Consider the following 27570-nt stretch of genomic DNA (forward strand, 5'->3'; position numbering starts at 1 on the left):
TAATAATAATAAACTAGTGACTAGAAAAAATAGGGAAAATTATTTGGATATCACTATGGGGTCCTCCAAATTTTTAGCCCAAGTTACTGATTTAGTTGTTCTTCGTTTTTATATAAATAGAATTGCACAAAGGCAATCCTGCATTGTTAGGGGGGGGGCTATATATGGATAGTAGTCCTGTGAGATAGCTCATTGGAAGAGGTTAAGTCTCCTTATCATGGGGTCCCAATTTCGAATCTAGCTAGATTCAGCCACTCTGATGAATCGTAGACGACGAAACACGTGCCAGTGGATAATTATATTTAAGAACTATATATATATATATATATATATATATATATATATATATATATATATATATATATATATATATATGTATATATTCTTTGTGTTTGAGAATGAACCATTCCATCATGTGTGACAAAAATATTTACTGAATACGAAAGTATAGCTATAAACGGTGTTGCAAGCGGCATTGCAAAGGAGAGAAACATGATCTGGTTGTGAAGAAAGACGCAAAATAATAGGATACCAACGGACATCGTGATTGATCGCGACATCAAAGAAATAATCATTTCTAATTTAAGGTAACTCCTGCATTAAACTGAAGTAAAATGCCGGATGCGACAAAGGAAGGTAATTGGCACTTCTACTTGGTGTCCTTTTTATAATCGGGTTGTGCGATTGGATTCCCTCTAAACCATTCGCCACTTAATTAGGCCATCTTATTTAGCTATATTAAGTACGACTCTGTTTACCTGGGAGAAAATGGCTCTAATTAAGGACGCTGCACATGGTTTAGAATTGTGCAGATCTACGCAACCTGCTACTTATTTATCGTGATTTTCAGGCGATGTTATTCTTTGGTATCTCTTGCACTTGATAACCTGCTGGGACTGTCAAATGAAACACATAATTAGTTGGTGTGAGTGTTCCTGTTTTCTTCCTATTCACAAGTTATTGTAATATTTGTGAATATATATATATATATATATATATATATATATATATATATATATATATATATATATATATATATATAATGAAAATAGTAATCCGACTACATAGAGAGATAAAAAAGGAACAAACGAAGTTATGTGTTCATTAATCGCATCGTCTTTCTTTCTTGCGTATATATCGATTATATAAATGCAACTTTGTGTGTGTGTGAGGTCGTTCTTTATAGACTCCGAAACGGCTGAACATATTTTCTTTAAAATTTAGTGTTGTCTTAGAATAATCCCGATAATTATAGATAATTGAAACAGATTTTTTTTTATTTATCTATGATCAGTAAAGCTATTTTTCCATAGCGTCGCTTAGCAGCTATGATAGAACAACGGGCCGCGTAAATTCTACTGTCTGTTTGTTGATAGCATGTGATTTTTTTACGCATGATGTGGTAGGTTTAAATTCCGCACGTAAATGTATGTTTTCTCCATTAACTTCAAAGAATTTTATATTTCTTGTCGTTATTCTCGCGTTACCTACTCACATTTCAAATATTTCAAAATACAGCCGCCAGATACAACGCGCGGCTATATATAAAGAGACTTCTTGCTCCAAATTTACAACCTGGCAGAAACAAGAAACAAAACAATACACGGAAGATGGAGTCTACCTCCTAAATATATTTGTGATAAATTTTAAACAAGTAAAGTATTTGCTTATTTTCCTAATATTACGTTGTGATTTGGTTTCAAGCGCATTTGATGTGTATTTTATTTTATTCAAATTAAAACAACGTTTCTATTGAACTCTCATTATTGACGATATATATATAAGAACAAGTTGTTAATAAAACATGTTAAAAACACTCTGAAACAGAATTTAAAAAATATTTAATTAAAAAGAAGGAAGCACAAAATAAGTGGATAGTCCTTAATCCGCGGAGTTTCGAAGGAATACTTTCCTTCTCATCAGAGAGTAGGATTTAGCAAAATGCCGGATCGGATTTTGCTTGCAAAAGTATTTGATGAAAGTAAAAGTAAGTCCTAGATCTTACTTGATAGCAAATAGTGAAACAGAGGGAATATGGTGAAGATAAAGCTAATTCCCCGTGAATAGATAGTCTAGTGAAGGGTAAAATATCCAATAACAGTAAAATCCAAAAACCAAGCTCCATAAACCGTGGTTAAATTTCCATTTCCACAAGTAAAATTCCAGGAGATCGCGTAATTGGAAGATGGTCAAAAGTAATCCAAAAGGCAAAAATCCGTGGAATAATTCACAAATGGGTACAAGGAAAAGAGAATGAGTTAAAATAATATTATTAAAAGGAAGATAAGATGTGCGTAGAAAAAATAATTTAAAACGACTGTCAATGTTGGGCTGATTTTGGTAGAATGAGTGAAGAAGAAAAAAATTGAATGGTGATTGAGTTAATTTTAGTATACAAAAGCCAATGTAAAATGACCTGGACAAGATGACGTTGAAAAGGCGCACAATTTAAAGCAAAAAAGCGGTCAACTTATATATACAAGTTATTACTTAAGAATTACATTATCAGCACGCGTTATTAAAAGAAGCAAATGAATTAATGATAAATTGAATACATACACATGTATATACATAAATACATACACATATATGGATACATACAATTACACATATACATATATGTATACACACAACAAACACACCCACATATACACACACATATGTATATATATACATACATATAAGTAAATAGATGAGTAAATATGATTGTACTTTAGGACAATGATTGTAGGAGGACTGTTTTGGAAGGGATAATGAGTGTTGTTAGTGTTAGGATGGCTGTTAGGAGAAATATTATTATTCTCAATAATAATATTATTGTTATTATTATTGCTAGTTGTATGATTGTAAATAGAGGGACTGCTTGAATGGTTTATTGGATTAGTAATTATATCAGATAGAGAGTGGGAAGAGGGATAACTTGATGACAAAATATTAGTGTTTGTTATGGGGGGATTGCGTGGGAGCACTGTAATTGTGCATTAATGTATAACATCTCTATGGATGCAATCATTATTGAGTGGGCAAAGATGTTTGTTATTACAATTGCAGTTAGTTTTGGGTTTAATTGGGAAAGGGATTTTGGGGCTGATTTAATTTGTTTATTATTAGATGTTAAGATTCGTTGGGCTAAATTAAGTGCTATTAATGATCACTTGTATTATCAGTCAGAAACAGCAGCAATTAACTATCAAATCGGTACCCTAAACCCATCAAACAAAAAATCAACCCAATCTAATTGCATTGGCATACCTGGCACTAAACCACCCTCAAAGTTCCCGGTTTTAGGGGATGGGAATGTGGCGGAAGTGGAGACGGCGTTCATTGCAATAGTCATGAAACAAGATCAATTGTTGTGTTGCTGTCGAGTCCATGTGATCGCACCTCTTCGCCTGGCTAATAGACAAAGAAGGAGTATAAAAGCTGGGCGATCGATAGAGCCTATTTACTGTTTAAGCAGTTTATGTTTACAAAAGCTGGTAACCCAGGACTGAAGAGGCCTCCCTCCCCATTTATATGGAGTCAGTAATACAGGTTTGTCTTCAGAGTTTTTTTTTCTCTCCTAGACGGATGACTTGAGCAGATCCACGGATTTATAAGCACCGAGAGGATTAGCCCCGCGCTTTGAGCCTAAACAATGTATCTCTGCAACCCCGGATAGGTAGTTTATATTTTTTGGGTTATTTACTAAAAATTATATATCTAGTGAAAAGTTTACACTCCTCCAAAATTAAAAAAAGGGCATTAATATGTTTTCCATTTCATTGTTACTGGAAAAGGGGCAAGTAAAAATTCATGTGGTTGAAGAAACTAAATTTGCAACAGGTTGGTCTGCAAGAGATGAGTTAATATATCGTTAAAATATTGTTAGGTGTTAGTTTAGGAATAGAATAGAATGTTAAGGTATGATTCAATTGATAATAGAAATTGAAATAAAATTTGATGCACGAAATCTGAATATCTAAGACAATAAGAGGGATAATAAAATATACCTATTCAATATAGAATATAGTAACGATGCATCTATGATTTGAAATACAGTTTAGTACAAGTATAACTGGAAGTAAAGTATAAGGTATGGCTAATTCAGTATTTATAATCCCTATATATATATATATATATATATATATATATATATATATATATATATATAATGAACTAATTTTTCCCCTCTGATTTCGACCATAATAGGATTAAAAATCAAGACATTTCATGCAAATGTAATATGCGCAAACTGCAGCACAATATCTGAAGTGTGTTATAGGCCTCTCCACTTCCTCGATAATCGTAGATTCATATATTTATTCTGTTGAGAGTTCACTGCCAAAATCGATTAAAATCAATGGAAGTGGTAAAATCTTTTCTCTCTAATAAATTCTCCCTTCCCCCGCCACTACTTAACACTTGTGGGATCGTTCACAAGGGACTGTTACGAAGGAACGCCGGTGTTCTTTACTTTGTAGTTGCTTAAAAAAACTGGAATGGAATTTTAACGTTCCTTTTCCTTCCATGCTTTCTGTTGGGTGAAACGCACCATGGACTTCACCGAATCGAAGGGTTATTTATGCCATTTTTTCGCTTTATTTCGTTTTGTAGTTGATTAAAAAAACTGGAATGGAATTATAACGTTCATTTTCGTTCTATGCTTTCTACTGGGTGAAACGCACCATGGATTTAACCGAATCGAAGGGTTATTTATGCCATAGTTTTTTGTTTCGCTTTTCGCTGTGTTTGTTTTTGTTTTTCCGAACACATTCATCATTTTTTCCCTGATTTTTACTTTTTGTTTTTCCGGTTTCTTTTTTAAAAAAGATTTTACGTTTGTTCACTGTATTTTTTGTATCCGCTTTGCCGATTTTTTAAAGAAGTTTAACAGTTTTATTTATAATATTTAAACAGGGTTATTACTTCACTTTTTCTTTACTTTACCCCCACCCCCTCCTTACACACACCTCCAAACAACCGGACAACGCCGGGTATCCTCGCTAGTATAGTATAAATATAAATATGGACACATCTACAGTAGATACGATCATATAGAAATTGTGGATGTTAAGTATATTACTTTAACAAAGTTGTTCTAACTTCTAACGAAGAAAGGTACATCCGCCTTTATTTAAATTCAGTAATTGCATTTTCTATAACAAAGAGTATCGGATCAATTTTTGTAATAATTTTAATAAATTGAAGATAAAGATACAAACTAAAGTCTCAATACAATATTAATGTGTATTAAGACTCAAAAGTTTGTGTTTAGGCAAGATCAAAGAGTTTTAAACGAATTAAGACAAAGTCCAAAAGGGTAGAATACATGCAGTGACTCGGAGTTAAAGCAAATTTCTATTTGCAAAATAGCAGAGATATTTTATCCGTTTTAGCGATAATGGAATTCAATCGTAGGCATTTGGACAAAAGAAAATGGAAGAACAAACAATAAAAGAAGAAGGGCGTGGAATTTTGGGACAAGTTTTCTATAAATCACATTTGACAAAGGAAACACAAGTGACAGAAATTGACTAAAACCTGGAGAAGTTAAAAGTTGCTTTTTTAATATAAAGGACGTCATTATTATAATGCTTAAAAATCTAATAGTTACCAGAGAATAAACGAAAAACAAAAAAGCTTAAAATAAAATTAAAATATAACAAAATGAAATAAAGTAAAATAAAAAAATAAATAGATAAGAACTTGTTGCTAAGCAACGCGGAGATACTCTTCCGACGCATTCCTCCTTCAGATCTTGGTACCCAAAAACACAAGGCTACACGGGGTTGACACTGACCGCATCTTCTATTTAAAAGACCTGGCCTTAGTGTAGGGGTGATATGAATAGATATATGGGCAGATTTGCAGAAGATACGAGCATATAAACATTGTAGATATTAAATATATTATTTTTTCTTCTAACGTTTAAAGATAAAATCTCGCGTCCATTAGTATTCAGAGATGTATTCTCCATAACAATGAGTATCGACTTAATGTTTTAATTAATTTGAATTAGAAGAAATGTCTGATCTAAGGTAAAATATACAATATTAGTGTATATTAAGATTCAAAGATTGTGGTAAGGTGAGATTAAAGTGTCTTAAGCAAGTTTAGATAATGTCGAAAAGCGCCGCAACATATGCAGTGTTTTTGGAGTCAGAATAATTATCTATTTGCAAGTGGCAAACATTTTTCCGGTTTTGTGGTGAAGGCATTCAATCGCAATCATATATATAAAGGAAACGGAACAAAAACAATAAAAGAAGAAAGAATACATAGCCGTTTAGATCTTTTTTCTTAGTAGAATGGAAATGTGTGTGAATGTTTAGAAATGAAATTATTACCCTCTCCCCCACAAAAAATAGGGAATACAAAGAAAAATAACATAGAATAAAAATAAAATTCAATTACGTAAAGAAAAATTTTGATAATCAAAAAAGTAATAAAATAAATAAATGAGTAAATAAATAAATAAAATAATTTACCATTAGACCACGGAGGGATAAATCTTCCATGCATTCTACTTGAGATCTGGTACCAAAAGCAATTCTACAGATTCTGAGATTACACCGACTGTAACTGGCTCATATAGACCTAACATATTTGTCTAATTTCCGATTCACAAATAATAAAGGCTCCCTCGCAAATGTCCGTCCATTCTAATTGGCTGCAATGCATTGCAAGACGTATGATGACTTTGAAAAAATATCGACGAAAAACTAACCCCTCCTTGTAAAAATCGGACCACTAAACGGTGAAAGAATCAATGTTTTTTTTCCATTTTTTTATATTTGTCGGCCTAGAGAACAGGCTTTCAATTCTGTTAGTGTTGAAGGAAAGCAGGCTCGAAAGTTTTAGCGAGATATACAAACATGCACACACACTAACAGACGTTTGACATTTGTACTCTCGACTAGCGGGGGTAACTAGTGTTGCCCGGGTGGAGAGAGGTAGTGTAGTAAAGATATTGAGCAACCCCAAATAAAAAAATTCGACGCAGCCGGAGTGGAGAGAAGTGTGACCTCCCCCAAAAAATGTAATCGGCGAGAAAAAGAAGTGCGCGGAAACCAGTTTAAGTGAACTTGAAATAATTCTGTTTTTGTTTTAAAACGAAAAAAAAAACACATAACGTAAGCCTCGAAATAAGAAAAATGTTATGGAAAATAAAAAGCTTTTAACCTTGTTAAATGTTTAAACTTTCTAAAAAAAAAACCCTGTTAAAAAATAGACCACCGTAACTTGGGCTCGAACGTGAAAGCTAAAAGTTACCTGATCTTGTTACCCACTTCTCACCGAGGCTATTAGCGAAATAACGTCGTTTTGTTGTAATTCAACCAATTACAGAAAGAGTGTTTGACGCGCATGCACACTTGTCGAAGTCGTTTAAAAAGAAAGGATTTTTTTCCCGACTCTCCTTTGTTATAAACGTTTATTTCTATACGAAATAATTGAGCGTTTTTTTTTCTAATTCTCACATATTATTCGAGCTAGACATCGCTCTTTCAGATTGTACCGATCTCGACCCGGTCCGATGCGATTGAGAAATGTTTTTGTCAGACATACAAATACACGCACATTTTGCCTTTTATATTATAGGCTAATGGGAGTACACGGCGTTGCCTGGGCGTGGAGAGGTTTATGGTAAGGGTATTAATTAACGGCGCCTTAGAAAATGTTTAAAAAAAACAAACTTAACCAACCCCCTAAAAAATGTTATTTGCAGCGAGTGCCCGTGCGAACGCAAAAAGGTAGTAAGTTGGTAGACATGTTCGAACCTGTACCGCGAAGTGAAAAGGAAGTAGTGTAAAAAGAAAGCGAACGGTTTAGTCGCCACGCACAACGTGGCAAACGACGTCGCCGCCGTTCAAATTAAGCTTTGTCACTGCAAGGTGTACGATGACTTTTCAAAAATGTCGACGATAAAAGTGTTCCCATACTTGTAAATAACGGCTCAGTTTCCGGTGTAATAATGAATGCGTTTAGCCAATTTTTAGATATGTGTTAGCCGAGAGACTGACCTTTCAAATGTTACTAATTTCGTCAGTGTTGGTCACGTGTATCGAAAATTGTAGCATTACATACAAAGATACACATACACTAACAGACGTTTGAGATTTCTATTATAGATGAGCGGGGGTACCCGGTGTTGTCCGGGTGAATATGAATAATTTAGTTTTAAAAATGTATAACTTCTTTTAAGCGAAATAACCGTTAAAAATGATAAATGAAGGAAAGAAATTAATCACATTACGTAACCCAAATATTAAAACATTCTTTTCAAACCTCTGATTAAAAAAAATCGAAACAACGAAATTGTTTTTAAAATTACAAAGCAACCCTGTTTTAAAACAAGAAAGAACAGTTATAAAAATGTAGAATTTGTTTTAAGCGAAATAACCGTGGTAAAAATTTGTTTTAAGCGAAATAACCGTGGTAAAAATTTGTTTGAAGCGAAATAACTGTGATAAAAATTTGATTTTAAGCGAAATAATCGTGGTAAAAATTTGTCTTAAGCGAAATAACCGTGGTAAAAATCTGTCTTAAGCGAAATAACCGTGGCAAAAATGTGTCTTAAGCGAAATAACCGTGGTAAAAATTTGTTTTCAGCAAAATTACCGTGGTAAAAATTTGTGTTAAGCGAAATAACCGTGGTAAAAAAAAATGTTAAGAGAAATAACCGTGGTAAAAATTTGTCTTAAGCGAAATAACGTGGTAAAAAAATTATTTTAAGCGAAATAACCGTGGTAAAAATTTGTTTTAAGAGAAATAACAGTGGTAAAAATTTATTTTAAGCGAAATAACCGTGGTAAAAACGATTAGATAAAAGTAAAAAAATCACATTACTCGAAATAAGAAAAATGTTCTATCAAATAAAAAACTTTTAACCCTAATAAAATATTAAAACTTTCTTTTAAACACCGGTAAAAAATCGAAATAAGGTAATTGGTCCATTTATTCATTGCAGACTATTATCCTCATCTTTCTTAGTTGTTGTTTCACGACGTTTCAGCTAACTATTCCCCTGGCCTTCATCAGGTGGTAACCGCGACGGGATAGGAACTTCGAATCTCCAAACTGCATTTTCAGTAATTATTGCTATCGATAGTTGTTGGCCGGCTTTGTGCAGGATTACAACCGCTATCTTCAGACAATTCTCAACTAAAACCGTAATGATTTAACGTCTCTATCCATTGCGCCATGGGTCCCATGTATTTATGGGTTTAAAAAAATACTGAAATTAAATAAAAACAAGTGAATTTATTAGAAGCCTGGAAAAATCATGGATTACAATAGAAAAGTGCGAGCATGAAAAGTAATATGGTTAAAATTAAACATGGAAAATAAAGAACTAGTTGTTGAAACTGGGAAAGAAAAGGACAAGATATTCTAGTAACAAAAATACTAAATTTATAACATAAAATATTGCAGCATTAAGATTTTTTTAAAATTCAAGTTATAACATTACATAATCAATTCTTAATGCTGCATGTAGATTTTCTTGTCTGTCCGTTATATACTTTTCAAGATTTCCCCTTTCTTCCGCCACGCGTAACGTATCGGTACTTACTGTACGCCACACATGTCTCTAAAGTGATCGTCCTCTTTAAGGTGGCCAATCTTATTTAGAGTATTTTTCTTTATCTTTACAGTGACGTTGTTTCGCATTTCCTATGCATTTGCACACGCGCGTCCGTGGCCTGTTTCACTCATTCAATCTCGGACAACGTCGGATCCACCTGCTATTATATATATATAGCAATAATATTTAGTAATACATATGTCTCTTATAATCGACTGCTGAAACTTTGAAATAATAATATTCAATGAACGTATTATTTAAGGAATTAATTACGTTGTTATTACTAATTAATTATTATTGCAGGTTCAAATATCTTGTAAACTATTAGGTTACCTGGGGCAAAAGTGCGGCATAACTTCTATCCCTCATCCTCTCCCCACTTCCTGTTGTTACACCCTCACTTTATAACTTTCTACCAACGTATTTCTCTCTCTGGATACACAAACGCATAAATTCGAGCCGGCAAATGGTGTATTAATTCATCAAAATAAGTTACTAGTAAAATTTCAAATTAGTAAATGGCATGAAAACATACTACACGATAACATTAATTGATATATAGTTCTTTATAACATCAAATAATATAACTGGTCATTTGACCACAAAATAAGGAATCTTTTTCTTTAAATGTTAAATATCATACATCCGCGGCTTTGCCGATCAAAATTATACCAATTGTGTAGGTTTTCGTATATATTTTCAAGTTTTAACTGGACGCACAAACATACTATTTTTCTTTATTTATTACTACCCTAAGTGTCCGGCGTTGAGCAAACAAAGAACAAAAAGAAAAAAAAAGTGGTAGTAGGCAGGCAGGCTCGAACCCGTACTGGGAAGGGACAAAATAACGTACTAAAACAATAGAACGTGACGTCTTTGCCGTTGCATCTATCGCAAAACTGTAAGTGACGAAAGTTTAAATTAAGGCTAGGCAATCGAAAAGAGTGGATGAGTTTCCAATATATACGCGAAACAAGCGAGCTCTCCTTGTAAAAAGTGCCCAATTGAGGATGAAGTAATTAATATTAAGCCAATTTTTCGATATTTGTCGTCCGAAGGGTCGAGCTTAAAACGATACCGATCTCATGAAAATCCGTCGCCTCTGTCGAAAGTTTTAGGCAGACATAAATACATAAATAAATACATGGATACGTACATTTAAACAGACAGGTGAGATTTATATTATAGATATTTGTTGATCTTTACATAAAAATGTTTTCATCGAAATCTATTTTGCATATTCGCGTCTTATCATCTAACCAGAACATGGTCCGAGGTGACATAAATTGAAACATTGTGAAAATAATATCCACGGTGAGAATAGTAGTCCGAATAATAATAAGACTTAGTGCTGGGACGATTAATCACAATCGGAATCGGGAATCGGAAAAATCTGATTATTTATCTGAGCTCCAATCCCTCGTCCCCCCCCTCGCCAATCTTTCACGAGAAACACCCGTCTGGCTGAAACTACTGTCAATAATTTTCCTCACTCTTTATCTGTGCCTAAATACAAACGTAGATTCCATGAGCAAAGCTTCTTTCTTAGAACTGCACGCCAGTGGAACTCTCTGCCGCTTGCCTATTTCCCACCTGACTACAACTTGGACGTCTTCAAGTCCAACATAAACAAACTCCTGACAAACCGCCCCTTAAGTAAGACACTATCAAAACCAATAATACTAATGATTACTACAATATCATCTCATTGATTACTGTACACGCAATAACCCTTATCCCTGAGTGGCCTTCGGGCCTTGATAAGTGGTGACCCCCATGTAAAAAAAAATTTGAGGGTATCGGAATCGGAAAAAAAATTGTACCGATTTTCCGATGCCAAAACGTCTCTTTTAATTGTTTTTCTTCTTATTTGATTTTGTTTAAATCTAAATTTTGCACTACTGGTAATAATGATAAATATTTATTGATTTAAACGACCAGTGTAACTAAAATCGATATATCTCCTCCCGCCCCCACAAGTCTATTTTTACGTTTAGGAAAATATTTGCACGTTTTAACATGTGTTTTTACGGTAATCAGAAAAAATACAATTATACTGTTAAATATTTAGAGATTCATAAAAAAATCGGAATCGGTAGTTGTATCGGAATCGGAAATTTAGTACGGAATCAGTAATTGTATCGGAATCGGGAAAAATATTGGAATCGTCCCATCACTAATAATAATACTGAGTAAACAATTTTTGTATTAACGAGAAGAAACTATTTTCATTTTTTAATATTGTTTGAAATATTATGCACATTGGGAAACAGTTGTATGACCCTAGAATTGAGTCAGCTGACATTTGGGTTTAAAAATCTTTAAAGGTAAATGGTTTTTTTTTCAGTTGTAAGTACATAATACGTAATTGTATTTCTTTGTCTGTACAGAAGCGTTTTCTTCTAAAATTATTCTTCATGTTCATTCGAAAAAAAGATCCGAGATGAAAATGGTTGTCCTAATATTGATAGTAATACTGAGTAAACGTTTCGTGTATCAACAGGAAGAAACTAATTTTCATTTTTTATAATATTGTTTGAGATGTACAGTTTGCAAAACAACTTAAGTATTTTGGACTGAGTCAGCTAACATTTGGGTTAACAAGGCCGATACCCATTAGTCGCGTGATCTCGTGAATGAATGCGTGAATGTAGGATTGACATGTAATTCTTAAAGATAAACTAAAATGACCCAAAAATGGGCTGGAATGACTTAAATAAATAAAAAGTAAATGACTTTAATAAACTTTAATGAACTTAAGGATGAATTGAATGAGCTTAAGAATGACTTAATTGCTTAAAAAATAACCGGAATCCTTCAAAAACAACTTGAATGATCTGGAGAATGACTTGAATGGCTTGGAGACTGGCTGGTTGATAGACTGCCCGTTCCACTAGGTTTGTAAAAGGAACCTCGTTTCTGCGGGTTAGTCTCTAAGTGGGGATGCCCTCTAGATGCTGGTGAATGGAGAAAAGAAAATTTTGTGGGTAAGAAATGGGAGTTAGTTTGTATTTCTTTCTCTCCAAGATGGGCGAAATTTAGAGGAAGGGGTGAAAAGAAAAATTGCAAGAAGGAGGGGGTGGGGATCTTGGAGGCTTCCTAATCAGGGAGGGATGGAACACACACTCAGCTAGCTTTACTTTACGGAACTGCGAGTTCCACACCTAGGCGGGGAACACGTAATTCAAATTTGGCTCCTCTTCGTACACACAGACTTGCCACATGTATCCATCTTCTGTCAAATGCCGCGCGATGCAGCCTTCTTCTATCACATCTTATCTTCACGCGTAGTTGGTGTTTAAAGAAAGCGATCAGATCCTGATCAGAAAGAGACAACACAATTCGGCAACCTTGCAGACGCAACGTCCAAATCACCATTCTCACCACAGCCAGGATCGTAACTTGGACCATTTGTCTTTCCCAGTCCCACGGCGGCCTCACGTTGTCCACGACATTGGATACAGTAATTGGGCGAGAATGTAAGGATCTATGCGAGCCGTCACTTCGCTGATATACGACCAGTACTGGCGGAGTTTGCGGCAATCGAAGAAAGCGTGATCAGTCGTTTCTACGGTCGTTGCCCCACAACGGGGACAATAAGGCGACTCCAAAATCCCGGAGCTGCATTGTATGTTGTTAAGTGGAAGTGCGTTCGGGCCAATCGCCAGGTCAGAGAGAACTCTGAATTATTCAGATGATTCGAACCTGGCGCCCAGCTCCACGCAGAGCGGATCTCACTCTGCTGCCAACCCAAACGCGCGCATAGCTAGTCGTCGGCGGTGTCCTTCACTAGATCCCTGTGGAGTTCCCTACGGGTAGCAGTCACAAGGTCGCTGGACCTTGGTAGTTGTTTTAGTGCAACTCGGCACTCTTTCATGTAGGCAGATTCTCCCTGCGGCCTGCTACGGCTCTCGAAAGAGGTCGGGGAAGGCGGCAGTAACTACGGGATGCCACGGTTGGTCATCTTGCATATAGTGGCTCAGGAAGGCCAGCCTCTCAGCGTCTCGTTGACACTTCAAGTCCGGCATTCCCAAGCCTCCCTCACACGGACGTTGAATACAGACCTGTCTGCTCACCCAGTGTCTTCCTCTGTCCCAAAGAAGCGAGGACAAGAGTTCGACAAGAGCTGTTAGGTGTTGTGCAGGCAGGGGAAGTACGGCCAGTCAGTAAAGGATCAGAGGAAAGACGTAAGTGGCGCACGCCTCAGCTCTATCCTTAAAGGAAAGTTTCCTAGGAAGCCACGAATTGACTGCAGCCTCCACCTTTGACCGTACCTCAGTCGTACGGCCAGTCGGTAAAGGATGAGAGGAAAGCCTCAGCTCTACCCTTTAATGAAAGTTTCCTAGGAAGCCACGAATATACTGCAGCCACTCCAGACGCCCAACCGCAGTCCTACCGACTTGCTGCGGTTTATCTTGGTCCCTGTAATTCTTTCGTACCGAGCGAGCACCTCTGACACGATCTCGATGTCTCTGAAGCTCGACACAAAGACCCAATACTTACTCCTAGTAACCGCCCCACTAGTGCTTTTTGAATTAATTCTATTAGCTTCTCTTGGAAGTCTTGTATCTCCAGAAGGGACATGTTTAACTTCCAGTGAGCCACTAACTTAGGCCTATTTCCTAACTTCAGCTGGGTCTAGCCAAGTGAACATGAGACAAGTCTACTTCGCCTCTCCTAACTAACATCCTGTCCAAGTAAGTGTTTGGATAGGAGGAAACGCTATTGGCCCACGTCCATACCTCCCACCCCAGATGCTCGATCCAAAACCTGTCGACCAGACCGCATCTAGCCATCAGATCAGTCAGGTTGGAATCGCACTTCTCCGATCCTCTAGCATCGCCTCCTACATTATTTATCTCGGGGTCTAAGATGGCGTTCCAATCCCCCATTAGCACTACCCGCTTCCGACAATCTACAAACGCGTCAAGCTGACTGATGAATGAGACCCTTTCACGAGCGGTGCTGGGCGCATGAACCGCGATCACCCGAAACACAGAGTCTTTTACGGCAACATCGGCCACAACCAGCCTGCCGACCGCATCCCTATGAACAACGTCGACAGTCCTCGACAAGGTACGTTTAACCTGCACGGAAACTCGCAGTCACATCCACACCCAGGGACAAGGGGTCGTGCCAGACGCGAACCGCCCGGCCCAATTATCTCAAGCCCCTCGTATTCAAACTAGCCAAATTCAAAGCCATGGTACCTACCTTTGGTTGTGTCACACTCAGCTCTGAAGTCAGTCGGGGAGAGGACGCCAACGTTATGTGTCATGCTCAAGGTGGTAAAGTTTTTCATATTCTGACCTTCTCTCGCAATGCCGCTGACGTCCAAAGGATAAATTTATTTTATGGCCCTGTAGAGTGACGGATGGACCAACACTGGGACCCTTTCCTTGGATTGTTTTGACAGTTCGTAAAGAGAAGGGTCATTTTTCTTAACCAGTTCGATTCCCGGAAACGCCTCGATTCCCGGATTCCCCTTCAGTGGCTTGCAACCTTGTCCAAAAGTTGGTCTTGCAGGCCTCTGGAGTTCTGACAAAAGTTGTTAAGAGCGGGGCGTCAGGGAAATTTGAGGGGATATTTACATATTTCCCCTCTACCTGTTTGTAATCGAGCAGAGGTTTTAAGTTTTTCGGATCCCCCGTGAGGGGGGGGGAGAGCAGAGAAAGACAGACAAAGTGGGGGTGCGCACAGAACGCTACCCAACAAGCTCGTCAGGTGTTCTGGGCACGAGAATGTGTCGCCAGAACAGCACTGCCTCGCGCGGAGTATGTATCAAAGACAGATACTACACTTTGATCTTGGCCTTTTGGTCAAGAAAATGGTATTTATTTGCTCCCCCACCAAATAAATTAGGCACAAGGCCGATTTTTAATGTGAGGAGTAAACGGGGAAATGGGGACCAGCTCCCTGGGGAGTAGGGGAGCTGGATAGTGACAATTGGTATGAAGGGTTGCCCCTACATTGACCAAGGTCTTATATGTGGGATTGGTATTTATTTGCTCCCCCACCGAGCAAATAAGGCACAAGGCCGATTTTTAATGGGGAGCTGGATAGTGACAATTGGTATGAAGGGTTGCCCCTACATTGACCAAGGTCTTATATGGGTGGTTGCCCCCACATATGGTCTTTGTTTGCAGTATCTGTTGGAACAGATACTACACTTTTATCTTGGTCAAAAGGCCAAGAAAAGCTTACAAAGCTAAGAACAGCATCTATTAACAACAGACCTTTGATCTTAACCAAAAAGGCAAAGCACAAAAGTGTTACGGACAGACCGACCGAGTGACTTATAGAGTCGCTTACATGCGACTAAAAATATGCAATGGGCGCATCTTTATTAAAAGTGATTTTTTTTAAATTGTAAATACATAACAGCTGTATTTTCTTTGTTTATACGGACGCGTTTTTCTCTTCCTATTCTTTATAATTATCTCTTGCTTGCGAGACCTGTGGAAATTCCACAGGGAACGCATTCATATGTAATATATTGATATTGACAATCTGTAGATCTCCAGCGTAAATGCAGAGGCTCTGATATTATTCTAGCTCTTTTGTTAAAACTGCAAAAGTAGTTATCTCAGCTAGGAGGAACGCCCGGTGTAACCCAATCGTAAAGTACGCTTAAATCTGATATTTTAATTCGTGCAGATTTCGTATATATTATATATATTAATGTAGAGTTAATTTTCTATCGAGTTTCATATATTATAAAGTTCCGATTTAAAAAAATCCAAGAATCTTTCCATATAATTTGGGTGCATCAGCTTAAACCGAAACTAAAACTCGTGGATATATATATATATATATATATATATATATATATATATATATATATATATTAATAAAAACAAAGGGATATAGCGTTTACCTGATGTACGCAAAGATAAACCAATATAAATAATAGTATTTATATATAGAAAATCTCAACCAAATTTAAAACGCTCAATACGCAATAGAGAGTAGAGCGTATTATAAGTTCTTTAGAGAGAATGGATTCCAAAATAAGTCCAGCGTAACGATGCATATAATCAGATTGGAGAGCGTTCAAAACAGCTGAAATAATGAAAATTGTTTTTTTCCGGGCAGTGCAGTAGCCCAAAGAGAATTTTTCTAATTAAGCCGATGATGAAGGCTCTCATAATGTTTTTTTTTCTCTCTTTTTCTATTGGCCTCATTTGACTGAGGGCAGACTTCTCTTTAGGCTATTGCACTGCCCGAAAATAATTTCCTTATTTCAGCTGTTTGAAGGCTTTCCAATCGGATTATATGCATCGTCACGCTGGACTTATTTTTAGAAATCCATTCTCTCTAAAAAACAATTTTGCATTTCGTATCAACTTGAGAGGATTTTCATGCAAGCTTAAATATTATACGCTGTTTGTTTATATATATATATATATATATATATATATATATATATATATATATATATATATATAAACAAACAGCGTATAATATTTTATATATATATATATATATATTTACATATTCCACATGTTTTCACTTTTTTATTTGGCAATTTATAACTACAATAAATTGCGGTCTCACTTAATTACTTAACTAGCAAATTCTATCATTGCTACAAATATAATTTGCTTTCTTTATGTCCTCTGATGAGAAGAATAACAAGAATAGCATTCTTTGAAACTCCACGGAATAAGGACTTTGTAAATTGTTTTTTGGAATATTCAGTCGAACAATAAAGTTTGCTTGTAAAGTTCAACTTACAGTTTTATCTTCTTTCTCTTATATATATATATATATATATATATATATATATATATATATATATATATACACACACATTAACGTCCAAAACTATTTATTGGAAATAACAGCTGTAAAAAGCTGAAATTTTGAAATGCTCCACAATAACATACATTTTGATAATTTGCAAAGGATAGAAAAATAATTATAATAATTATTTATTTTCAAAATTTTTAAAATGTAAGGAGCAAAACTGAAAATAAAACAATGTAAACGGTATGCTATATCCAAATTTTTTGATTTCCTCTAAAAAATATGTCTTACTTAGTCATTTGTAAACGTTGTATCAGTCGGCGCCAAGGCGAAATTCCAAAAGCTTTATTACTCTGTGAGACAAGCTATTGTGAAGCTACACAAGGAAAAGCACACTATTAGAAAGATTTCAGAGAAAGTGAAAGGTTTCAAGAGTGTTGTAGGCAGGGTTGTTAAATCCTACAATGATACTGGCAAAATAGTGCTTTCAAAACCGGCAGACTCCGCAAAACATCGGTAAGAGAAAATCGAAAAATGCAGCGTATGTCATTAAAGGACCGTTTTAAGTCTTGTACAACAATTAAACGGGTTATGAATAGTACGCCATGTGTTAATGTGTCAAGATATACTGTTTCTGGATGACTGTAAGAAACTGTTTAATCGAAACACAGTGAAGAAATGACTTGTTAGTTCGAAGAATAAGAAGAGATAAGAGTTTGCGAACAGGTATGAAATGTGGACATATGAAAATTTTGCAAAAGTATTTATCAGTGATGAAAGTAAAATTAACTTATTTGGAACTGATGGAAAAAACGATGTAAAGAAACGTATTGGTGAAAAATTAAGTGCAAAGTTTATTAATAAAACTGTTAATTTTAGGGGGCGGAAGTGTCATGGTATTTGGAATGTTTTCTAGCCAAGGTACAACGCCTCTTGTCCGGTTAAAAACTCGTGTAAACGCGCAGATCTATAAAAACATTGTTCAAGATCATATTGCGCCAATCATACAGAATTCAGGTTTCAATAGGGCTACTTTTATGCAAGATAATGCCCCGTATCACAAGGCAAAGGTGTGTAATGAGTTACCTTAACGAGCAAGATTTCGAAATTATGGATTGGCCACAGCCAAGTCCTGACTTAAATCCAATAGAAAATCTTTGGAAAACCTTAGGAGTGAAAGTAATGGAAAGAAATCCCACTAACACGGATGATTTGTGGGTGAAGCTTCAAGAAGATTGGTCTAAAATTAGTATCGAGGATTGTCAAGAACTGATTCGTTCTTGTAGTCGATGTGCAGCTGTGATTGAGAGCAAGAGCTCATTTAGTAAATATGGATTGTACATGTATTTTTATTGTTTTTTTAACTGTTTACATTGTTTTTCTCAATTTAGTCCCTGACTTTTGAACGTTCCTATTTAAAAAAAAAAAATTGTTATAATTTTTTTTCTATCCTTTGCAAATTATTCCAATTTTAGTATATTATTGTGAATGATAATGACTACCAGTTATCAAAATTTCAGCTTTTCACAGTTGTTATTTCTAACAAATATAAGGTTTTAAAATGTTTTCCCTTAGTTTTAGACGCTACTATATATATATATATATATATATATATATATATATATATATATATAAAGCTGAATGGCTGTGTGTATGTGTGTGTGTGTGTCTGGTAACGAATAGGCTCCTATATGGTTGACTATTTAAAAAAAACTGATTACATATAATGATAGAAGAATAGAGGAATGGGTATGTTTGATCTGGCAGAATGGTGGTTCATTAAAATCGCTGGACCTGCGTTCGCGCCTGGTCCACAAAGTATGGAAATAAAGAATTTAAACATTTAAAAAAAACGTTTACAAGTGTTTTTGATATAGATGTACATAATAATAATTTGATAAGTATGTTTTAACTTAAATAGAGATTGTATAATAAAATGAGGGGGTATGCGTTCGTGCCTGGCCTCCATAGAATGGAAATAGGCACAAACTTTAATAAAGACTTTTCATATCTATCTGCGTAAGTATACTTTGATAATTATGTTTCAGTTTGAAGAAATATGGTATAATAAAATTATGGGGTGTTCGTTCGCACCTGACCTCCATAGAATAGAAATATGTCACAAAGTTTCACAAGGTTTTTTAATATAGATCCACAGAATATTGTGATAAGTGTTTCAGTGTAAACAGATATGGTATAATAAATTATGGGGTTTATCTATTTTATTTTTACTTTCATATTTTTCTTTGGTTTTGATAGCCCCAAATCCGAAGCTATCTCTTTACAACCCTTCCTTTTCATAACCTATCATACTTTCATAAATCAGAGTCTATTTTCTGTAGGCTATTTTTGAACCCAGTCAACGACGGGTACTTTTTCTAGTATATATATATAACCAAAACGTATCGAGGATTCTTGATAAAATTATTTATAAAAATATATTACTGGAGTGCGATCAGCTAAAATCGAAACCGAAACCAAAATTCATGAAGAATTCTTGGTAAAATTATTTATTACAAGAAATAAAAGAAAATCCATAAATATTAAGCAACAGTCATTTGGATGTAAGCGTGACACACAAAATAAATAGCACACACGCTATCCTATTGGTATACATGTTATTTACATAAAATAATTTTTTTTTTCAACTTAAAAAAAACAGTTTCGTCGTACTGCGCCTACCCGCTATTAGTACGAGTGGAACATCCGTAAAGCAGCGGTGCGAGATAGGTTAGTCTGGCATTTAATCAAGTAATAAAAAATGGCGTACGGTAAAACTACAGATGCTCAAAGATCTTAATCTCATTTTCTTCTTTATATCTGTGTTTTATCATTCGTAAAAAGACGCTATTTTAACTTAAAGAAGGCCAGAGCTAACAATCGTAGACCGGGAAAATAATAGTTTTAATGAAACTAATCGCAATAAAATAAGTGATCAACTTTTATGTAAAAAGTCGAAATATAAAAATAATAATAATCATATTATTCGAACTATTCTTCTCATCTTGAGTGTTATTTTCACCACGTTTCGCTTGATGGAACCTCCGATCTTCATTTTACCTTGTCGAAGTCGGAATCTTGTTGCTGAATTATAGAAACTAACACGGAATTTCGAACCACACCATTTACTTAATCCGCGGAGAAAGCATATTTTTGTACCGTCAGCAAATACTAGACAATGAGCAACTGTATTTTGAGTGTCGTTCGCACTGAGGATTGAACCTTGAACCTGCAGCTGATTGTAACTTGGAAACTGAATTATTAAATAATTTATCCACTACGCTGCGAAGAATTTACATAATCCAAATAACAAATTATGACCTCAAAAGTCCTATACAAAAATATTCCTTCTCAATTCTGTTGAAAATCTTTCTTTCGTTTTCGAACCATTCCTTGCGATTGCGTCACAATTGCTGACAGATTTAGCGGATTCCAAACAAAAACATTATTTATTTTGATAATTCAATAGAGTAGGACAACCAGAATCGAAGCCATGTTTGTATAAAAGTGTCCACGCATCTCGATAACGTTGTCCGTACGTCAGTCTGTGACATTTATTTAAAACTAACAGGGCTACCCGACGGTGTCCGGAGCAAAAGTGTATCATATTTTTTCATTAACATTTTTACCTCTTTATCTTTCTCTACCCGTTTATCTTTCTTTCCCCATCCTGTTTAACCCTTCCTTCTCCCTAATCATCTCTTCTGCGCCGAGACCATTATTTGTCAGCTGGACTTACGCACAAAGCCAACGTTCCTTTATATAACAGGCTCTTTTCCAAACTAGTACATGGTAAAATCGAAAAGTTGGCACTCCCTGACGGAAACTCCCCCAGTTGACTTCCAGGGATTTATTTCTACATTTTAAATATCACTCATCCGGGGCAACACCGATAAAGAAAATACATATTTGTCGGTCTTTGTTTCATTTGTTGGCAAGATCGCTGGAAAAATAGTTGAATAATTCTACTGCTCCAATAACTATTCAACTACCTATATCGGTATAAGAGTCAAGTACGTCCTAAAATGGAGTACTGTTGCCACATCTGAGAAAGAGCTGTTTGGCGTACTCATCTTGCCTTGATAAAGGCAAGATAAAAAAAAAACAAAACGGCTTCAAAACCTAATAGATTATGCATTTTCTCTTGCTTGAATCCTATCTACCATAAATGACACGTTACGAGCGTGTCTCTGCTCTGTCGTTATTTTCATACCAAGTGTTCGTCTGAGCTCCAATCTATCGTTCCTGTTAAATTTTTTTGACTCCTAATGGGGGTAGAGATTTAATTGCTACCCACCACAGCAATATGTGGCACAAGGCGGAAAGTGGGGATCCAGCAGGATCCCCTAAAGGAGGGACACTCCTGCAATTGTAAAAATTGCCTGAGTAACCCCGTCGGCATTCCCCGGTCGGGGCGCCTCAGGTAGTAAGCGATAAACTTACTCCACCGGAAAGCCCAGTGGCAAGGCCTGGGAGGGTGGACCTCCTAGGTATTACCCAGGCGGCGTACCTCAGTCCGACAGGTGCTGACCGGTTCCCGGCTCCTTACCTGTTGGCCTGAGTGTCAAGTGACGAATCCTTGACGAGTACTACTACCTTCTCTCCCTGCAGCCAAAGCCGTTAGGGGACACATCCCCATCAGACGAGTAATGGGGGTAGTTATATATTTGCCGCTCATCTCGGCAAAATGTGGCACAAGGCCGGAAAGTGGGGATCCAGCAGGCTCCCTTAAAGGAGGGGCACTCCTGCAATTGTAAAAATTGCCTGAGTAACCCCGTCGGCATTCCCCGGTAGGGGCGCCTCAGGCAGTAAGCAATGAACTTACTCCACCGGAAAGCCCAGTGGCAAGACCTGGGTTGGTGGACTTCCTAGGTATTACCTCAGTCCAACAGGTGCTGGTCAGTTCCCGGCCCCTCACCTGTTGGCCTGAGTATCAAGAGACGAATCCTTGACGAGTACTACTATCCTGTCTCCCTGCAGCCGAAGCCGCTAGGAGACACATCCCCATCAGACGAGTAATGGGGTATGACACCAATGATTTCGACGATCGTTTTTATTATCACCGGTTGTGGTAATCAACCAATGAAAAGCTTCCAAAATTACTATAAAAATTGTCGAATTTTGGATTTAATCAGTTCACCGTTGGCTATGTCACGAACCGTATTTGATTCTCCGCCGCCATCTTTGTTACTGACAATTACTTTACACTCAATATCGCGACTGCACTAATTCTTGCCCTCATCTTTGTTCAACATAATGTCTCAACACTTAACACAAAAAACGCTCGACTACCTACAACCATTATCAAGAATGTCTCCAACTATCTATGTGTGCCTCAATCTAAACGCAAGTTCCATGAACAAAGCTTCTTTCCTAGTACTGCCGGCCTGCGGAACACTGTTCCACTGGCCTTCTCCCTGGCTGATTGCAATATGGTACTCTTCAAGTCTAATTAAAACAAGTTCTTAAATAATCCCAATTCTACCCAATCTACACCATTAACGATTACTTCACAACCAACTTGCATTCACTAACCCTTTTTCCTCGAATGGTCTTAAGGCTTTGATAAGTTGTGCCTGCCTTGTAAAAGATCGTTTTTGATTTTTACCCAAACATACAGCAATACACACAGCAAACTGTGCTTTACATAATAGATAGTACTTCATCAATTATCGTGTAGATCGAATGGATGAATCTTCGGTTTAGTGTATCCGCGTAACTACAGAAGATGATCTGTCAGTCGGTCAAATATTTAATCACTTATGCATTGGAAAATAATTTTTGTCAGTCGGTCACTCATAAATTGGAAAATTGAATCGTTGGGTATCATTCAAAAAATAAAGTCTTTGTACAAACACAACTCTATTATAAGCATGCAATTTTTATGCGAGGCTCGTTTAAAAAGTGAAGCCTCCTATTTTTGAATGAAATAAGTTAAAGGCGTACGAAGACATCAATAGTACCATTAAAACGAGCTACCTTTTGTGCCCCAGAATTTATTTTTCTACATAGTCACTACCATTCTCAATGGAATTTTGCCATGAATTAAATGACGCATCTCTGCTTGTGACGCACGTCCTAAAATGCGTTGATTTATTAGAATCTCACAGCGTCAATATCTGCAATAAAGAGATTAAACTTTCAAGTCATGAATGCATGAATTCAGTCATCATAACAATGTAATTTGCGTTTCTATCTGATCTATTCGGGCGGAATATAATTATTAGGAGGCATTACTTCTGGAACGACCATCATACGTTGTATTTTGTTTTCTTTTATTATATGTTCTTCTTTTCCTCATCACTATTTCGTCTAGTTATAGAAATCGCAACCCCTCCACCCCCCTACAAAAAGTGAAAAAAATATAAATGGAGGAAAAATAGGGAGAAAAAGAAGAAGAAATTTATAAAATAGCACAAGTAACTCACAGAATAACTGGAATGTAAAGTCGCGTTCCACCCGACGGAAAAATGCCAATCCATATTTTTTAAGCAACTAAGAACTCAAACCGGTGTTCTTCGTATATTCCCCTGTGGACGTATCCGCAGCGGTGTTAAGTGGTCGCGGGCGGAGTATGAATCGAATAGAGAGAAAAGATGTTACAACTTCCATTGATTCTAACCGATTATGGCAGTGAACTCACACCGGAAAAAATATAGAAATGTACGAATATCAAGGAACTTTAAGGGTAGTAGGCCTATAGCACACCTAAGATCCTGTGCTGAAGTGTGGGGACATTATATTTGAATGTAATGTCATGATTTTTAATCATATTAAGGTCAAACTCACACGGGAAAAAATGAGTTCATTTTATTTATATGGAGAGGAGATGGAGAGGAGAGGAGATGCAGAAGATAAAATACGGTAACTAGTATTCGCCTGACTCATATCTGATCAGAAAGGCAGTAAGTATGGATCTTACAGAAATAAACTATCAACATCGTGTCACTGTTATAAGCACCGAGAAATATTTAATGAGCTTTCAAAATTTAAACCTCAATATGATATCTAAACACTACGATGCAAGAGCCAGCAGAACAACCATGATATGCGTGGTTGTCAAAAAAACACTTTTAGCTAGTTGGCGCAATTACCCGGACTTGGCGCAATTACCCCAAAGTACATTTTTTAATGTTGAAAGTTCATGTATGCTTCTGGAATAGTGATTTCAAGGTTATGCAGGTTTTTTGAAGCAGGAAAACGATGTTATTTTTTGTATTTAATATTTTATTTTCTATCTTTCAAGCTGTCCTCCGATCTTGGTCACAAAAAGTATCGAAATGAAAATGAAAGACGTTGAAAAAAAAACTGGAAACTTGTAATTTGGACAACGTTCATTTTTGCAACAGTGTCCGAAAGAGTAAATTATTTTTGCTGTTTGTGGAAAAAGAATGGTGTATTTTATTATTTTTTTATTTTAAAAAAATTTGCAACGTTCGATTCAAACGGCAAAAAGAGACGCAATTGATTTCAATATGTATAATAAATAGTTAGAAACTGAAACAAATTTGTTGAACGGCAAAAGTAATGTTATTGATAGTTTTCCTAATGATAATAGTAATAGTTGAGACAAAACTATTAATAGATAAATATAGTAAAGTATTTATAACAATGGTGATAGTTTTAAATAATAATAAAAAACCTCCACACAAGAGCAGAGTTAAAGACAATGTCGGTTTTTAATGTGGAGTAAATTCCGTTCCTCTTCTCACAAAAATTGAGCACTGAATAGGGACAAAAATAAGAATAAAAATAAAAATTAAAATTAATATAAAAATTAAAAAATGAAGGATTAAATAGAGATATTTCTGATTTTTTTCAACGTCTTTCATTTTAATTTCGAAAGTTTTTGTGATCAAGAGCGGAGGACCGCTTGAAATATAAAAATAAAATAATAAATCTAAAAAATAACATCGTTTTAATTCTTCAAAAACCCTAATAATATTTATATATATATATATATATATACACACACACACATATATATATATATATATATATATATATATAAATATTTTTGAATAGAAAACAGCGAGCATGAAAAGTAATATGGTTAAGCTTAAACACGGAAAAGTAAAAGACTAGTTGCGAAAACTGGAATAGAAAAGGACAAGATATTCTAGTAAAAAAATATGATAAATTTATAACTAGAAATATTTCAGCATAAGAATTAATTATATAATATAAATTGAATTTTAAAAAATCTTAGTGTTGCAATATTTTAAATTATAAATTAATTATATTTTTTACTAGAATATCTTTTTCTATTCCAGTTTTAACAACTAGTCCTTTACTTTTCCATGTTTAAGCTTAACCATATTACTTTTCATTCTCGCATTTCTCTATTGTAATCCATGATGTTTCCAGGCTACTAATAAATTCACTTCTTCTTTGTTTAATTTCAGTCTTATTTTTGTCCCATAAGCATAACATACACATATGTAATAACAATGTACGGCACTCGTCTGCTTTCAATAAAATCCCCCCAATTATCTCCCTTTCATGCTTTTATTCTCTCTGTTTCACTTGTACTTCTCTTTCCGAATAAGTAGCAAAAGAAGTAGCTGAAGCGACATGGTTGCTATAGAAACCTGTTATAAAAAGCGTCGCTCACTTCTTTACATATTTTTACGATTTTGAACACCAGAAAATTTATCATAACTTTTGTTTTCCTGAACGAAAATTGAAAAATAATTTCACAATATAGCTGAGAAAGTGAGCTATAAACTGTAATAATTGTTTGAAATTTGGTCCAAAAATGAGTTGGGGGTGAAGCTTTAAAGCAGTTCTAAATGACTAAAACTGCCACTTCACCATATATTCAAACACGACACGCAGAAGTTCAAGTGTAACGTGAACCAACATCTTGCTGGCAAATTCCCCACATAGTACCCCTGTAGCTTATGTCCCTGATAGTAGCCCCCCCCCTACATTCAAGTGGCAATGAGCCTTGTTTGGGGTGAAATGTAATAAAAATATTTTTTTAAATAAAAATATAAAGTTGAAGAAAACTAAGTGAGAAATTGAACTGAGATTGTTATAAAGAAGATAATGTTAGAATTATAAGTTTGAAATTCAACAACGGTGATTAATAAATAAATAAATGCTAAAGTCTAAATATTAAAATATTAATGCATGGAATTTCGATAAATTGATAAATTGATAAAAATTGACTAAATAGAGTTATCTCCCTCTGAGTGTAAAGATTTTGCGAATGATAAGAAAGAGGAAAGATAATACATTAAAATAAAATGGAGAGCGAAAGAGTGAATGAGAAAGTGATAGAGTATTTATGGAATTATGATATACATACAAGAAACGTGGAGATCAAATGAAAGAATGGACCAAAACATACAGTGGAAAATATTAATTTTCACAATTATTTATTTATTTCTCGGTAGGTATTTCACCATATTTAATAACAATTCGGATGGTGGAAAATATTTTTAAATTTCGAATGAAAAGCACGCCATTTCTCATAAAAAGAAAAAAAAAGTGTGACCCGCCTGAAAGAAATTCAAACAGCCAAGATGGCTACCACTACAGCAAATAAATTGATACCAAGCAAAACACACAAAATATTTTATTTTTCGTAAACATTATTTTCAAATGATTTTACGTTTATATGTTATTTCTGTTATATGGATTCAATTTTGTCTTATGATTTACATAAGATGGTTTACATTTTTTATTTATTTTATTTATTTGCAGACTATTATCCTCATCTTTTCCGTTTATACTCATCTCAAAAGAATTCCAATAATTAAATAATATATATTTTACATTTAAATATTCATGAAATATATATATATAATTTTCATGTTGCAATTTATTTGTGTTATTTTTAATTAATTATTTAATCGTTATTAAATATGTACTAAACTATATATATATATATATACTTGTTTATTGTTATATAAACATGTTTACATCCCGCTGCTACAAATAGCCATTTGTTTCAATCAAACAACAGATATCATCAGGCAGCGACTTGAGTATTCAAATGTTCAATGAATAATCATTATTATTAATCATAGATTATTCATTGAACATTTGAATAGTCAAGTCGCTGCCTGATGATATCTGTTGTTTGATTGAAACAAATGGCTACTTGTAGCAGCGGGGTGTAAACATGTTTATATAACAATAAACAAGTATTATCAGCTCTTTTTATTGAGCACTATCTAACAACCTCGTTGAATTCACTAGTCTATTACTTTTGAATAAAAAAAAACCGAGTATATATATATATATAT

This window comes from Euprymna scolopes, chromosome 33 (assembly GCF_053919585.1).
Source record: "Euprymna scolopes isolate OS-2025 chromosome 33, ASM5391958v1, whole genome shotgun sequence".
NCBI classification, from domain to species: Eukaryota; Metazoa; Mollusca; class Cephalopoda; order Sepiida; family Sepiolidae; genus Euprymna; species Euprymna scolopes.